A 15,866-nucleotide genomic window follows, 5' to 3' on the forward strand; every position below is an offset into this window, starting at 1 on the left:
GGTAAAAATGGCGATACTAAGATTAAATAATTTTAATTATGTTTACTAAGCATGCTCATTTGGATGTCTGAATTTGAGATGTATGAAACCATGCGTGCTAAGTATAACTCTGTTAAAACTTTTTAAAAATTTACGTTTGATTCTATGTGTATATTAATGACCCAATAATGATTTGAAAACAATATATCCATGCAAGTGTATTTATAAACGTAACGTGTTTAGTATTTGTTCTAAATGTTTTATAACACGTTTTAAGAAAGGTGGTTAGCACGCACAAGATATGTACAATTATAATAAAACCGTTTAAATAAAAAAAGTTCCACAAAGACAATACACTGGGATTTTCATAGTGCTGTGGTGATATAAACCTTCTGCTACCGAACGATCATACTAAAGACTTGTGTTGAATTTAGATATCTTTAGTTTTGCACATGATCGGTTACTGAATTGTCTGATGTTTAAGTGTCGAAGATCGCATAATTCTATTTCACTGCCTTTGGGAGTTATGGGCAAAGGCAAGTAATCTCACACCAAGACATAATTTTTGCTTACTAAGTAGGATTGAGTTTGTGTGAACGTAAACATAAACTAAACGTATTGGTTAAAGGGATATGGTTTTGTTGAATGCAATGTTAACCAGAGCATAGCATTGAGCTTAAATCCCGTGCCGACGTATCAGTAGCTGACTGGTTTGTAACATCAAACCCATAACAATAAAAGGATAGCTCATTAGACTGGATATATTAATTAGAGCAAAACATTCACATACAAATTGTTTAGGTTCAATCCGTCTATGATTTCAAAATTACTGAATACATCAACACAAAGAAAACGTTCTGAATTTGTATTTACCCGCCGTTACACCATCGCAGAACCTGAAGTATGGTGCGACAAACGAGTGCAATCCATCACATTATACATCACAGTACTTTGCAATTTATGAATTGTGTTATTTCTACCAAGCTATGCAATTATACAGTCAAGAAATCCATTATTTGGTTTAGTTTAATGATGCAATTATTTTAATGTTTCTATGAAGAAAGTTGAAAGCTTGTATTACATTAACCACTCAAACTTTGTGTGCAGTTTAAATACATACGCGATTCTAAGACCGGCTTGACACGTGTGTTTCTATACCGCATTAACTAATGCAATTTAATGACCGCCTTGACAAACGAGTGCAAGCCATCACATTATACATCACAGTACTTTTCAATTTATGAATTGTGTTATTTCTACCAAACTATGCAATTATACAGTCTAGAAATCCATGATTTGTTATAGATTAATGATGCAATTGTTTCAATGTTTCTATGAAGAAAGTTTAAATCTTGTATTACATTAACCACTCAAACTATGTATGCAGTTTAAAAACATACGCGATTCTAAGACCGGCTTAACAAGTGCGTTTCTATGCCGCATTAACTAATGCGATTTTGTGACCGCCTTGACCTGTAAGCTCCTTGGACAACATATTGAGAAAGTATAAAAAATAGCCCTTTGTTTTTGTTTGAAACAATCACAACCTGGATTCTGAAAGAAATGGTACACAGGTATTGTATGTGTTTGCCGGTATTAAACATTGTTATGCATATGAACTTAATATTAAAACAATATTTTATTATATATCGTGTCTAAATCATTTAATGATATTCGCGTTTTCATATGTGTTAAGTTTGGCTATTATTTGTATTGGTGTAATGAAATTTTTGATACATATTTTAAATATGTTTATTTTCGATTTAGCTAATCCAAATCGAATTGCCTTGATCCTTTAATCATTAGAATTGCATTTTTCAGAGCGAGGTTTAGTACGCGTTGATGTTATTTGTAATTATATAATGATATTAGAACCCACCCAAAATGATGAAATTAAAATAAATGTAGAATAATATTGCGTCTCAACATTGCCACGTGAAATGAGATGAAACCATACATACCGCAGGTGCTAAAGCGTCCTATCGTCAAGGATGAATGAATTTTATCGTGGGATTGTTCAGAATGACGTCAAATGATCACTCGTAAAATGTTAAATCAAAATCTTAACTTATAATTGAGATATTTAAGTTTGAAAGTGTTGCGTTAGAAAAGTCTCCAAATGTATATGGCAATAATAAAACTGTTTGACATACAAAATCGAACTATTTGCCGTGAATGTCATACATATTAATATTTTACAATAAAAATGAAAATAAGGTTATCTATAAGTTAAAATCAGTAATGTTTTCTAACCTAATAAATACCAATACTGCGTATGTATGCATTGATCTGAATATAAAACCCAATCTGTAACGTTAAAACTCATAGCCGAATGGCTAGTCTTTGTCTGTAATTTATAAAACCCGTCTAATTAAGCATAATAATAAGCAGCGGTTTGTTCGACAAATTAAAACTAATTCTAATAAAACTTCAGAATCAAAGCACATATAAACTCATATTGAAATGAAGCGATATCACTGAAATACACACTGCATCTTGTGAGCGTTGTTATTTCAGGAGTGCTGCAGCATCCCAAAATACAGTTTCGTGCCCGGCTCACATCCTCTGATACTGCAGAGAATGGTAAAGATGTGGTGTATTCCTGGACATTGTACACAACGGCATGTCTCTTGAGACATCATGTCACTACAGAACTGATGGGCAATACATTTTTTCTTTAATACAGGACACTATCGTGATGTCCACGTGTGACATAGTCTAGGTGCGATCTACCTCTTCCAGTTAACTGTTTGATGACGAAATGCGTTCTAATTCATTTTCTGGATGACTGATTCGTGCGTGATATAAAACCGACATGTCCATACAATATATTTAGAAGTTTGCTTTTGGAATCAATCGATTTGCATTCAAAATACAAACAGTAGTATCTGTTTTACTATGCTAGCATATATAACAAAATGAGGTTTCTCCTTAATTTAAAAGTTCTGATGTATATACGATTATGTTTTATGTGTGTTTTAGCTTTTCTAATATAGGTATGCTTCACTTATACAAATAACAAGCAAAATCGCAAAAAAACCACTAACAAACACAATTTATAGACGTTTGTTTTCTATTTTTTTTTAATCATTGTATTGTTAGACTTAAGACTTTTTCATCTTTTTGTAAATACATGTTGTTTTATAATGGTTTGTTAACGACCAGCCTTTTTATTGTTGATACTTATTTAATGTTTCTTGGCGTAAAATTGCATAAGTTCAGCCTAATATAAACCCGGTTCTTTAAGAATACACAACGTAATATTTTCATTTTGTACGCAATATATGTAACGAACTTATACATGGGGTGCATTTTTTTATAGTGACACGATTAAAATAACTGCAAGAATAGCATCGTTATGTAACGACAACATTTATTCCGTTATAAATATAAATATTAATACTATATCACAATCACTTTAATGAATGTGATTGGATTGTGCTTATTTTCTTATTTTTGAAAATAAAACTTTATTTAATTAATTATAGTTATTCAATTATAATTTAAAAATAGTTTTATTAAAATATATTTTAACCTATCTTATTTAAGTATTACTGTGCTCAATAATGTACGGGGATCAAAATGCTATTCAATTAGAAAGCAACTCATGTTTATTTCTTGATTAAGTAAAAACGAATTTATGTCTGCTCACCATGGTTTCGTTTTGATTATTTAAACGTTTAAACTAATTACAAGATGACGCATGGAGAGCAAAAACATGATCCGTTCAATTATACATAAACGTCACTCCTTGTTAAAATACTAGATCCAATTAAGAAGATTGTATTCGACAGTTTAATGCAATACTCACTCAATTTACTTCTAAAAGATCACACACGATTTGGTATAATTATTTCAAAGATATTTATGTTCAACTTAGTCAATTACTTCATGTACAGTTTTAATATACAATGTATTTAATGATAATAAACTTTAAGTAGTGTACATTTTGTGTAATTGTATCTTCCAAATAATACATTTCGGAAACATACATAAAATGTAAAGCTCGTGTCAAATTCAAAATAAGAGTTAATTTGCAAACAGCTTATTTTCAAACGTATGGAAGTTCCATATTCTCCTTCGCGTGCAATAACCAATATTCCGTATCCGTTGCTTAGTGATATAGGCAATCGGGCGTTTACATAGCGGACGGTTAAAACATCACTCAGGGCACGTCAAACCTTGTTCGGTTGCTTAACCTGTAGCTTTTAAATTTGACTGATGCGGAGTGTTTTCAAAATGGCCACCTAAGACAGGTACCCACGTTTTAAATAATTTGTCAGGAGTCACCTCATTCAAGGAGAAACGGAGCACAAACATCAAATACAATAACAAACTTTTAATGTACTAAATAATATACGTGTGCATGTGTTTTGTTATTTTTGCATGTACAGGAGAGTAAATAGTCTATATGAAATGACATGTTAATCTTAGCAAACCTCCAGTTTGCACAAACATCTCACACACATCATTTTCATTTAAGAAAACATAACTGAGAACAACTCTCCATGTAAAATAGTGTAAGACAGTAATACTATGTTATTTAATGTTTGTATTTGTTAACGTGCTTTATTAAATTTATTTAAACGACAAGATCGAAAAAAGAGTTACCATGTTATGTGCGTATATCCGCCGACCTTATGAAAGCGCATATCTTATTATATACTCTGACTTTTATTTTGAAGATTATTCCGTTATGATCGCAGTTAAACACACCTTGACACCCAAGTATATGTTGTCGCAATAATTATATCCCATGCGGTTTTCGAAATAACATTCTCCGCCCGCACTATAGATACACAGCCGACTCTATTGCGTCAGAGATGCGCGACAAACGACGAAGATTAATTAACAGATTAATGCTAGTACCATTTGTCCATATTATTAATAGAAAGAGGCTTTACAATCTTTTCTCAGTCTTGATAAACTTGCTTGCAAGGTTGCTTTGTCAAATGCTTGTGAACTGTCAGACCCTGTTCAGAAATTGATAATGTGTTATTTAAGAACTCGCGCATTTTTAGTTATAAATATTCTATACATGTATTTCTGACGCAGCTGCAGTTTCACTGAGTTTATATTTACGTTACTTGAAGTATATTACAATATAATAACCTGTCAAAGTGTTTTATTTCATGTTCCTGTGTTTGTACCATGTATTTATTACGCACACGCATTAGATTTTCTTCCAAATATTCAATTACAGAATTTGCATATGTTAACTTAACCAGGTTTAATAGTGTGTTTTCCCTTTGGTTTTCATTCTAACAGATATTACAAATGTGTAGATATTAAATATTCCATCAAAATTCTACTGACGCATGAATATTTGAAATGAGATAACTTATCCAAACAGTTTTATAATTTACAAACAGTCATCAATTGTAATATATTTGTAAATATTAAATATAATTAATATACCACTATAGTATGACTATTTTAGATGAGATTACTAAATGTTTTCAGCGTTTTCAATTTTAAACATCTTAAAAATCTAACGCATTAGCCCGAAATCGACTATATCGTACATAAATGGAATATTCTTAAAGAAGAAATCCAGCACAGGCTAAAATACATTTTTTTAAGTCTAGTGAATAAATAACCTTGGTAATTTAGACGTTTTCACTGAAATGAATCGTTGATATTAGTTGGTTTAAACATATTTATTCAATAATGTGTTTTACAACATAATGTACAAGCATCTAAAGTTTATAGGATTGGAACGATAGCTAGGCTAGTAGGGTTCCTTTCCTCATTGATATTAGTTGTTAATATTGTAGCAAATACTTTGAATATAACCACGGAAAAACATATTTAATCCATTTAACAGAAGTGAGTTTGTTTTCCATTTTACGCTTACAATAAAATTTCACGGGCATATAATGTAAAACGAAAATTCATAGCGTTTAAGCAGTTGTTTTTGTAAATAGTACTGATATATTTTCACAAACTAAGGAGCTAGTACGTTTTATTGGAATATTGATTTAATAAAAAGCTATTATATGTGTTAATGTCAAAGACGAAATACTAGAATATTTAGGTCAATTGTATAGTAAATCATTTTATCCTATTACCAGATGAAAATCGATAGTATAACAACGATTGTATAAACTTTAGCTTTATACTAGGTTACAATATACTAAATAACCGTTTCATGTTGGGCTGTACTCTCTAAAAAAGTATTATAGTTGACAGGAAGGCATGTTTTACACTTTTAACTATTATTCGGGTGTTATCTTTCGGAGATAATGGTAGGGCATGAATAGGTGTTCAGTACTGAGTCCCTGAAATATGAGAAACTTGAAGACTATAGTAAACTATTGCACTGAAAAAGGTTACATTCCACTAAGAAACGTACGAAAATAAAAGTTGCAAAAACAGTCGATTTTGATTTGTGTCAAGTTCTTTCTTGCATTGAACATGACATATCTTTTTTATTGCATAAATCGATTCCGCTTGAATGGCCTTTAAGAACAGGTACGGTTATTGGGGTCTCTATGTGCAAAATGTTGCATTTATTTTGGCTTAAAGTTGTCGCTTTTACATTGAATTATATAGGGAAACTATTTAGTATATTCTGACCTACTATTGCTATTTTTAGATCAGATTTGGGTTTTTCCAAAAAATGGATAATATGTTTTTGTGAACTACAGAAAGATAAAATCGTCAAAAAATGCGATATTTTATAATAATTAATGGAAAAGGGGAGGAAATAATAGGATAAATAGAATATTATGTGAGTTTTGGATAAAGGTCAAGCTTATCATGCTAGGCTCGAACCATGGTAGCGCTCGGCAAGCCTCGCGCTGACATGGTTCTAAGCCTCGCATGATAAACTTGATCTTTATCCAAAACTCACATAATATTCTATATATACCAGAATAATGCACTATTCGTTCTATTATCTGTGTAGCACCAGAAAGTAATGTCGTTGGGTAATTTGCATAGAACTTTCCTAGAGGGGAAATCGAAACCTTTCTATCGCCAGGCGTGCAATATATCCACAAAAGGAAGCGATGTCGTCATAGTTAGATTCATTTTCTATATACATTCGACACTTTGTTCGCTTCAGAAAGGTTGCGACTTCATCATTTATCGTATTTGGACCTGACAATTGATGAATTATGATAAAGCGCTAAATTCAAGTGTTGAAAAGCTTTGTTTTTCGTCAGACTTGAAGTCGCATGCTGCTGTTTTGTGTTAGTATACTCAGTTGCTGGACAAGATTTGACTGCAATATTGTGATATATTTGATTGAAATTACATGCGCATTCTTAACGTAATATAAACAAATATAAAATAGCGCCTTAAGTGATGACTTGTTTTAATGTAATGGCAACTATCTTTGTAATTAAGGTATAAGCACTGTAATAAACTTCTAACAATATCGCTTTATTTCGTACATATTCATCACACCCATACTAAATGTAGGACCAGGAAACTACATTAACATTAAAAAAAACATATGACCGACAATGTACGTGACAAGTTGGGTCTTTATAAGACAAGCAAATTGCCATCTCTAAAGAAAACTATTCATACAGTGTTAATGTTGATCATAATTATGTGACTTGAGTTAATGATAAATGTCAAGTATTGGATGGCAGTGTTGCTAAATATAAAGAAAACTATTTGTGAAAAAACTGTCGCCGGATGGTAGAATTTCAAACGCTGCTTGAAGATTTGTCCCACTGTCAAGAATGTCGTTTAGGACCAGTGCCACTTACACATTGTAATCGTGTTGGTGAGCAGAAAAGGGGATCCAGTGGGGTTTTATTGTGCCATGTAAGAATGTTGGCTTTAAACCGGGTGTCGTACGGCAAAACCCATAACTTAAAGAAGAATCTTTTAGAAGGAGTATCTTGTTTTGATATCAACACGAAGCTCAGAACAGGCAGAAACGTGGAATAATTTTATGCGATACGTGTTTAAGTTTCACACAGTTTCATTAATCATAATCCACAGTTAAATCCAGGACATTATGCCAAAGCAGTAGAGGACAGGAAAAGGTTGACCATGGCGATTGAGCATAAAAAAGGCGATTGGACAAGCATCAATGACGTCCAAAAAAAAATAGGTGTTTGTTTTCGCATCCATCAGACATCACACGGTATTTAACTTTGTTTGTTATTTTTCCACGTAAATCATATCCTGTCAAAGTATATTAACATTCTGATTCGTTCAATGCCTGCGATATCGGGTTTGTTACAATCAGGCATTTTATTGATTTGCGAAAGGAATATTTAGATGTATCTAAATACTTTAAGAGATGAGTATGGTATATGATTTATTTAATATTGCACAGGATTTACTTTGCATTCTACTAGATATTATATCTGATATCCAAGCTAGCGGTAATTTTTTTATGGTATGGTTAGTATTTATTGAAGTTTAGTGTTGTAAACAAATTCTAGCCTTTCATGTGTTGTCCGTTAAGCACAGTTGTTGCTCCATGCGCTTCTTACGTATGCTTCCCGTACTCCATCCCCGTTCCAAACATCATATGTTATTGGTTGGTGGTCACCATACCGGACAAGTAAGGTACTCCGGTTCTCACTGCAGCTCGAGATCACGCCAAACACTACATACAATCTTTAATTTAAAACACATAGCTGTACATTGAAGCTATGATTCAAAAATTCGTCTCATGAATCTCATGAACGTCGAGATACACACAGACAACTTATAATTTTCACCATGTAAACAATAATCTACCGTTTTCCTAGTTGACAACGGTTAATTTTATACCCTTTTAAACTCAAGTGGTTAGTAATTTACATAATGAACAGTTGTTTTACCAACTTGCGGTAAATCATTAAGTTTTAATAGCAGTTTTCTTACAAATAAGAACATGAAAATGTTTTTGCATCACCTTTTTTAAGAAAACAAAATGTCACAACTGCAACACAGTAAAAATCATTCGAACCACTCCATCTTCGAAACCGATTTGTTCATTGTTTTCTCGCAATCACCAGAAAGTCTCGTACAATCTACATCTTTTCAATAGTACCGTAAAAAGAATCAGTATTCTTTTTTTTTTTAGAAACGTTTAATTAATTATGTTTGCTCACCAAACCACAGAACTATCAAACGGTCTATAAAATATGTTACATACTGATATTTGGTACACATATATGCATTGATTTAAAGTCGTTCACTTTAAAGTTTGTTATTTTAAGATGGAAAGACGATGTCAAATTCGGAATGCAGCGTTTTGCTGGCACGCACAACACCGTTATCAGGCTCTGTACGGAAATACCAGAGAAACTTGGCTTAACACCGGCAATGCTCAAACCTCTCATAGAAAATGATACACTGGAGTCGGCGATAAAGAAAAAGCGTCTTTTTATAATAGACCACTCAATTCTACGGAATTGTCCAACGATCAAAGAGACTGTTGTTTGCTCTCCTATAGCATTGTTTTACCGACGGAATGACAACAAAATAGTTCCCATCGCCATTCAGCTGTTCCAAGACAAAGCCCACGATAACCCAGTCTTTCTACCTTCCGATCCCAAATACACGTGGATCCTCGCGAAAATGTGGTTCAACTATGGAAAGCCAAAGGGGACCCCCGCTAAAATACATATACTTATATAGTAAATATCGGGATTGTCATTTTTCGCGGAACTTTCACTTTCCGCGAAAAACCAATGCCAGCATGGCCAAAAATCACTACATACAAATCGAAATCTAAAAAGCGCGGAACTTTCATATATTTTCCGTCGGAGCAATTATTTTTCAACCCTGTAGAAAAAGCGGGCTCAATTAATCGCGCGGAACCTTATTTATCTACTCTGTACAAATAGTAGTGTTTAAAATCGCGCGGAGATTGTAGAATGCTATTTTAAGAAGTCTATTAAAGAGAGAAAATCCAGTAAATACCAGATCCAAAAAGCGCGGAACACAAATATCGTCCGCGAAAATTAAGCATTGAATTACTGTACAAATCTCGGGTTGTTAGGTGTTAGAATCCCTAGTAACCCGAAAAATTTGATTGGATCCGATACTAAGAAATAACCAATCAGATACTTTGTAACAAATGCAACACAATCAGTGCGTTCAGTAAGTATAACGTTTCAAGATGGCGGAGCGAATTGCATGGTTGTTTTTTCTACTCGATGGATTCGCATATAATTCGGAAATAGATCAGATTGGGATCAATAACTTTATTGCATACGATCATTTACATGTATTACCAGGTTTGTATTTGTACTTTTTGTGTAAAACTATCGGATAATTTGCATAATGTTGACAATCGTTAATTAAATGAGCCGCGTTCTAAGAAAACTGGGTTTAATGCATGTGCGTAAAGTGTCATCCCAGATTAGCCTGTGCAGTCCACACATGCTTATAAGGGATTACACTTTCCGCTTTTATGGTATTTTTAGTTTCAAGGAAGTCCTCCTTACCGAAAATCAAGTTAATGCGGAAAGTGTCGTCCCTGATTAGCCTGTGCGGACTGTTGTGTTTTTAATCCGGTTAGCTTTCGGTTCGGGGACAGTACTGGTAATCTACACAGGCTAATCTGGGATGACAGTTTACGCACATGCACTAAGCCCAGTTTTCTCCGAACGCTACTGAAATAATAACTTATTGTAATGTAATGTACTTGTGTCTTGTATTCGTTAAGTTGAATGTCAATATATTAATAAATTTATCTTTCTTTTCAACCTATTAATTAAAATAAGGTATTGTTTTTAATCCGTTTTTAGTTTCGTTATAGCTGACCTAGATTAAAACATTTCGTCATAAATAAATAAATAAAATTATTAATAAATTTATGTTTTTATATAATTTATATATAAATTTTGTAGGTGTGTGTTGCCAGTAATGATTGAAGATATGCCAAACAAATTGTGGCTCTCTATACAGACAGATTTCAGGTCTCAATTTCGACTTCAAAGGTCAACATATCACTGATATCAGGTTTGTCAGCTATTGGTTTGTATTATTCTTATCCACATTGCAGCAAGAATAACTGGATAACCTGACTATTCAATAGCTATTACATGTAATTTAAATTAATCATGTTTCTAAATCATCCATTAAATGCGGCTAATTCTCCAATTGAAAGTGTTGTATGTTGGAAGTTTTTTGTGACAAAAACTTGGAGTAGATTTATTTTACTCCCAAACTTCCTTTAAGAAAGCCCAACAGCTGTAGAGTGATGGAAAATCTACTTCTTTAAAGTATTTATAAGTGAATAGACCCTTTTCACAATAAGCCAATATAGCAGGTAGTCAAATGATTGCAGAATTCCAGAATGAGGCTGAACGTGTAGAGATTTCTAATAGTGCACGCAATATCGCTCTGCTTTTGATCAGCGATTTAATGATATTGCCAACACAAGTCGACTTCGTCAGAAACAGCCGTTAATTACTTAATATATACTTTCCATTTTAAGTGGCAATATACATGTCAATGTATGAAATACATTTTCTTGATTAAAGTACTTGTTTGTATTCAATTTTTTTGCACAAATTCTGACACTCCAAGTATGGCTTTCAATTCTTAGTGTGTGTAAATTGACAGTCTAAAACTTATTGGATTATCTGACACTCTTTGTTTGCGCATTATTTGGGCGATCAATCAATTATTTTGTTTATTGATAGATCTTGCGTTTAAATGCCCCTGTATTCAGCACAAACCCATAACCTCGTTATGATCAGATACTGTGCAGACAAATACTAAATAACAACGTGATGTCATAAACCACCGGTTGCAGATATCTGGTCATTTAACACAATTAATGACACCTCCATGTGACCATGCCTTCTCGTGGTTGTAGCATTGCGTAGCTGTTTCTTGTAATAATTTAATGCCAAATACTCAATTGTTGCTTTTATTGAACATAAAAGATATTGTCAACATTGAAAGTCATCTGTCCAAACATATTGTCAGAAACTAAATATTGTATAGATATTAGCCAGTTTTATCATAATTAAAAAGTACTTTTTACCTATATATTTTAAATATTTCAAAAATTTAATGCTAAACATTAGTGTCATTTTCTTCTATTTTATAGGACTTTGTCTTATGCTTGATTCAACTCTTACATGTTCTATGATTCATGAAATAGTTCACAAACTAATACATCCATACCTTTGAGAATTGTAGTCTTATAATACTTTGTATTGTATATTGCTAATTTATGACTTTCATTTGTGCAATAATCGATGTTTAGTCTTCAGACCACATTAACTCTGATGCTTATGGGTAACTCGTATTTTTATGCCCCCGGTAGGGTGGCATATAGCAGTTGAACTATCAGTCAGTCAGTATGTCAGTCTGTCTGTCCGTCCGAAAAAAAACTAACGTTGGCCATTACTTTTGCAATATTGAAGATAGCAACTTGATATTTGGCATGCATGTGTATCTCATGAAGCTGCACATTTTGAGTGGTGGAAGTTCAAGGTTAAGGTCATCCTTCAAGGTCAAAGGTAAAAAATAATAATAAAAAATTTAAGCGGTGCAGTAGGGGGCATTGTGTTTCTGAAGAACACATCTCTTGTTATTTAGAAAGATTAAATATAATTTATTAATATACACAAATAGTATTAAATATTATGTCCTTGAATTATTATTTAGGTATTATAATTTTTATATAAGAATTACTTATTAATTTATTGACTTAACACAGCATGACATGTGATGGTTGTCTGTATGCATATGTTTGACTTAATTGTAACCAGTGTCAGTTTGCATTAAAATCTTGATATTCAATGCAATTTGCATAGCAAAAGAAAATGCAGTTACACGTTCAGCCTTGTTCTGCAATTCGACGCGTCAGGTGATATGATTGATATCTTAAAATAGTATCGGTGTTCATATTGTGAAACTGGTCTATTATTCGATTATGATTAATTTGATGAATCAAGTTAATTTTTGTTAAATGTCTGTTTAAATATTAAGAAATTTATTTTATAACAATAAAGTAATATGTAGGGAATTGAGTTACCTACACATTCTTTTAAAAGAAAGTTGAATTGTAAATGTATACTTCATTTATTTTGTAGGTATTCTGTGAATTTGTGGCACCATGTATGGTACGTGAGCGCAAAATGTCTGTTGGAAAAAGGATATTGGAATAAGCAAAGGTAAATTTTATGTGAAGGAGTCTTGACAATTGCAAATATGGTTAGTTTTTTGTAAGGCTCGCAGAAAGTGGCCCTAGCCTTCATATGTAAATAAAAAGCTGAAGGAGTATTTATGAAAAATCGTGTAATCAAGTGTGCAATCTGTAACATTTTATTTATTAGCTCATCTATTTTTTTGAAAAAAAAATATGAGCTATTGTCATCACCTTGGCGTCGTCGTCCGGTTAAGTTTTGTGTTTAGGTCCACTTTTCTCATAAAGTGTCAAGTATAAAACTTAGTACATTTACTTACTACCATGAGGGGACTGGGCAGGCAAAGTTAGATAACTCTGGCGTGCATTTTGACAGAATTATGTGCCCTTTTTATACTTAGAAAATTGAAAATTTGGTTAAGTTTTGTGTTTAGGTCCATTTTAATCCTTAAGTATCAAAGCTATTGCTTTTATACTTGCAACACTTACTATCATAAAGGGACTGTGCAGGCAGTTATGTAACTCTGACTGGCATTTTGAAAGTATTATGTGCCCTTTTTATTCTTAGAAAAGTGAAAATTTGGTTAAGTTTTGTGTTTTGGTCCACTTTACTCTTAAAGTATCATAGAAATTGCTTTCATACTTGGAACACTCGCAAATTATCATAAGGGGACAGTACAGGACAAGTTGAATAACTCTGGTTGTCATTTTGACGGAATTATGGTCCTTTTCTTACTTAGTAACTTTGAATATATGGTTAAATTTTGTGTTTTGATCTACTTTACTTCTCAAGTATCAAGGCTATTGCTTTCAAACTTCAAATACTGTCATGCTATCATAAGTTACTGTACCTGGCAAGTTGAATTTTACCTTGACCTTTGAATGACCATGACTCTCAAGGTGAAATTATTAAATTTTGCTAAAATTTCCATAACTTCTTTACAAGCGTTACAAAGCAACTCTTACCTGACATACCACAATAGACTTCACCCAAACCATCCCCCACGCCCCCCCCCCCAAAAAAGAAAAATTGCCACACCCTCACAATATACCCCCGCCCATTTTTTTTAAACATGGCTAAAAAACACAAATATTTATTTTTATCATTTTTTCATTTTTGGAAGATGGTGTAATAAATGACCACACCACCACACTATACACCCTTTTCCACCCCACCTCTCCCTCCTTTTTGAGTGAAGTATTAAGATAGGTCCCTTCAACTTAAAAAAAAAAAGGGAAGAGGTCTGAATCCGAAGGGCGGTGCTCTTGTTAACAATCGAATGAGACATAACTTAGAAGCTTCACTTCATTTACTTTGTTAGGCTGGTGTAGTGGATATGGTGTTCACCTAGTGATGGGAAAATTTTGGGTTCAACCCTGTTTATTAGCGGTCTCTTTATCTTCATATATACAAAGTACTGATTATTCCCAGAAAATGGACTCTTGAATGTCTTAATAAGCCTAAAGCTTTCAATGCAATCAAGCATAATTAATATGGCTAAACTCTAGCATAAATTATACTTTTGTATTTCAGGGACTCAACATTACACAGTCATTTCAACATGTAGAGTCTTGTCAGCAATGATGGAGCAGTACATCAGATTTCCAGAATCTCGTCATGAGCTTAAGATCATTGCCTATGGATTTCATCAATGATGTAAAATGATTGGACTGTTGAATGATGGAACCCACAGTGCATGTCCTGCTTCAACATCTGAGCATAGGTCCTTGTTTATCGGCAGTTTAGTTCTTCAAGCAGTCTGTGACAGTAACTTTAAATGTTTGGACATATGCCCTGGATGGCCAAGTTCTGTGCATGATGCCCATTTAAATAGGAACGGCCCAGTGGCGCATTAAATGGACAATCGTTCGAATGTTCTGGAGGATTCAGCTTACCGCCTGACAAGAAATCTTGCTTTTTGTTCCGTATCGAGGCCATGGACATTTGTATCATTTGCAAAAAGATACTGCGATATTTGTGCCTTTGTTCATGCTTTATAGTTGATTCACAATTGGAAGCCATAACCTGTTTTATAGGATGGTGTTAGTGGGACAATGAATTTTGTAAAGATTTAAAGACTGGAAAAGATAATTAAAAGTCAAAAGAGTTCTGCTATTGTTAAGCATGCTTTATTGATTTGTAATGTTATAAAAATAGCATTATTAACAGAATAAAATGTCCATAATTTGAATATTCTTCTGTTTTCAGCAACATTTAATTTGATATAGTACAAAATGCTGCATCATGTTATATCATGATCCGTTTTGTGAACAACGACCTTTCAATGTATATTTAATAATTTGTCAATGGGTGTTACACGCATTAGCCCTACCATTAGCCCAAAAAGGAATTGCTTAGGAGTTTTGCCACCTTCTAGAGAAAAATACTTCTCAGAAACAATTGCATTTTGGAAAGTCTATGGCTAGTAAAATTTGGATTCCTTTTGGATACCCAAGGTTACCAATTTATGTTTAATGAATTTGCAATAAAAAGCTTTGACAGAACATAATGTCACAGAGTCGAACAAGTGTATGGAATAAAGTGGAATTTGATTAAATGAGTAATACACATTATTTGCTTCTTTGATTAAAAGTTTGTGTTTTCACTAAAACTGCAAACATAGTAAGCTTTAAGGTATTGCAACTAAATAAAAGATTCAGATTTAAATTGCATTATTTGAATGCGCTGTCTAATACATATGAGCCTCGCTCTGTGAAAAAGGGGTTTAATGCATGTGCGTTCCAGATTAGCCTGGGCAAACCGCACAGGCTTATCATGGACGATACTTAACGCACATGCATTAAACCCCTTTTTCAC

The 15,866-nt window shown here is 33.1% G+C and overlaps 1 long non-coding RNA gene across 1 annotated transcript; it reads left to right on the forward strand.

The window, feature by feature from the left end:
* Positions 1-10,055: 10,055 nt before the first annotated feature.
* On the forward strand, positions 10,056-15,240 carry LOC127849127 (uncharacterized). The gene is made up of 4 exons (XR_008034835.1): positions 10,056-10,178; positions 10,794-10,905; positions 12,996-13,076; positions 14,583-15,240. It is a non-coding gene; the product is annotated as an uncharacterized LOC127849127 (long non-coding RNA).
* The last annotated feature ends 626 nt before the right edge of the window (positions 15,241-15,866 follow it).

The sequence above is a fragment of the Dreissena polymorpha genome, chromosome 1 (assembly GCF_020536995.1).
Source record: "Dreissena polymorpha isolate Duluth1 chromosome 1, UMN_Dpol_1.0, whole genome shotgun sequence".
Classification (NCBI taxonomy): Eukaryota; Metazoa; Mollusca; class Bivalvia; order Myida; family Dreissenidae; genus Dreissena; species Dreissena polymorpha.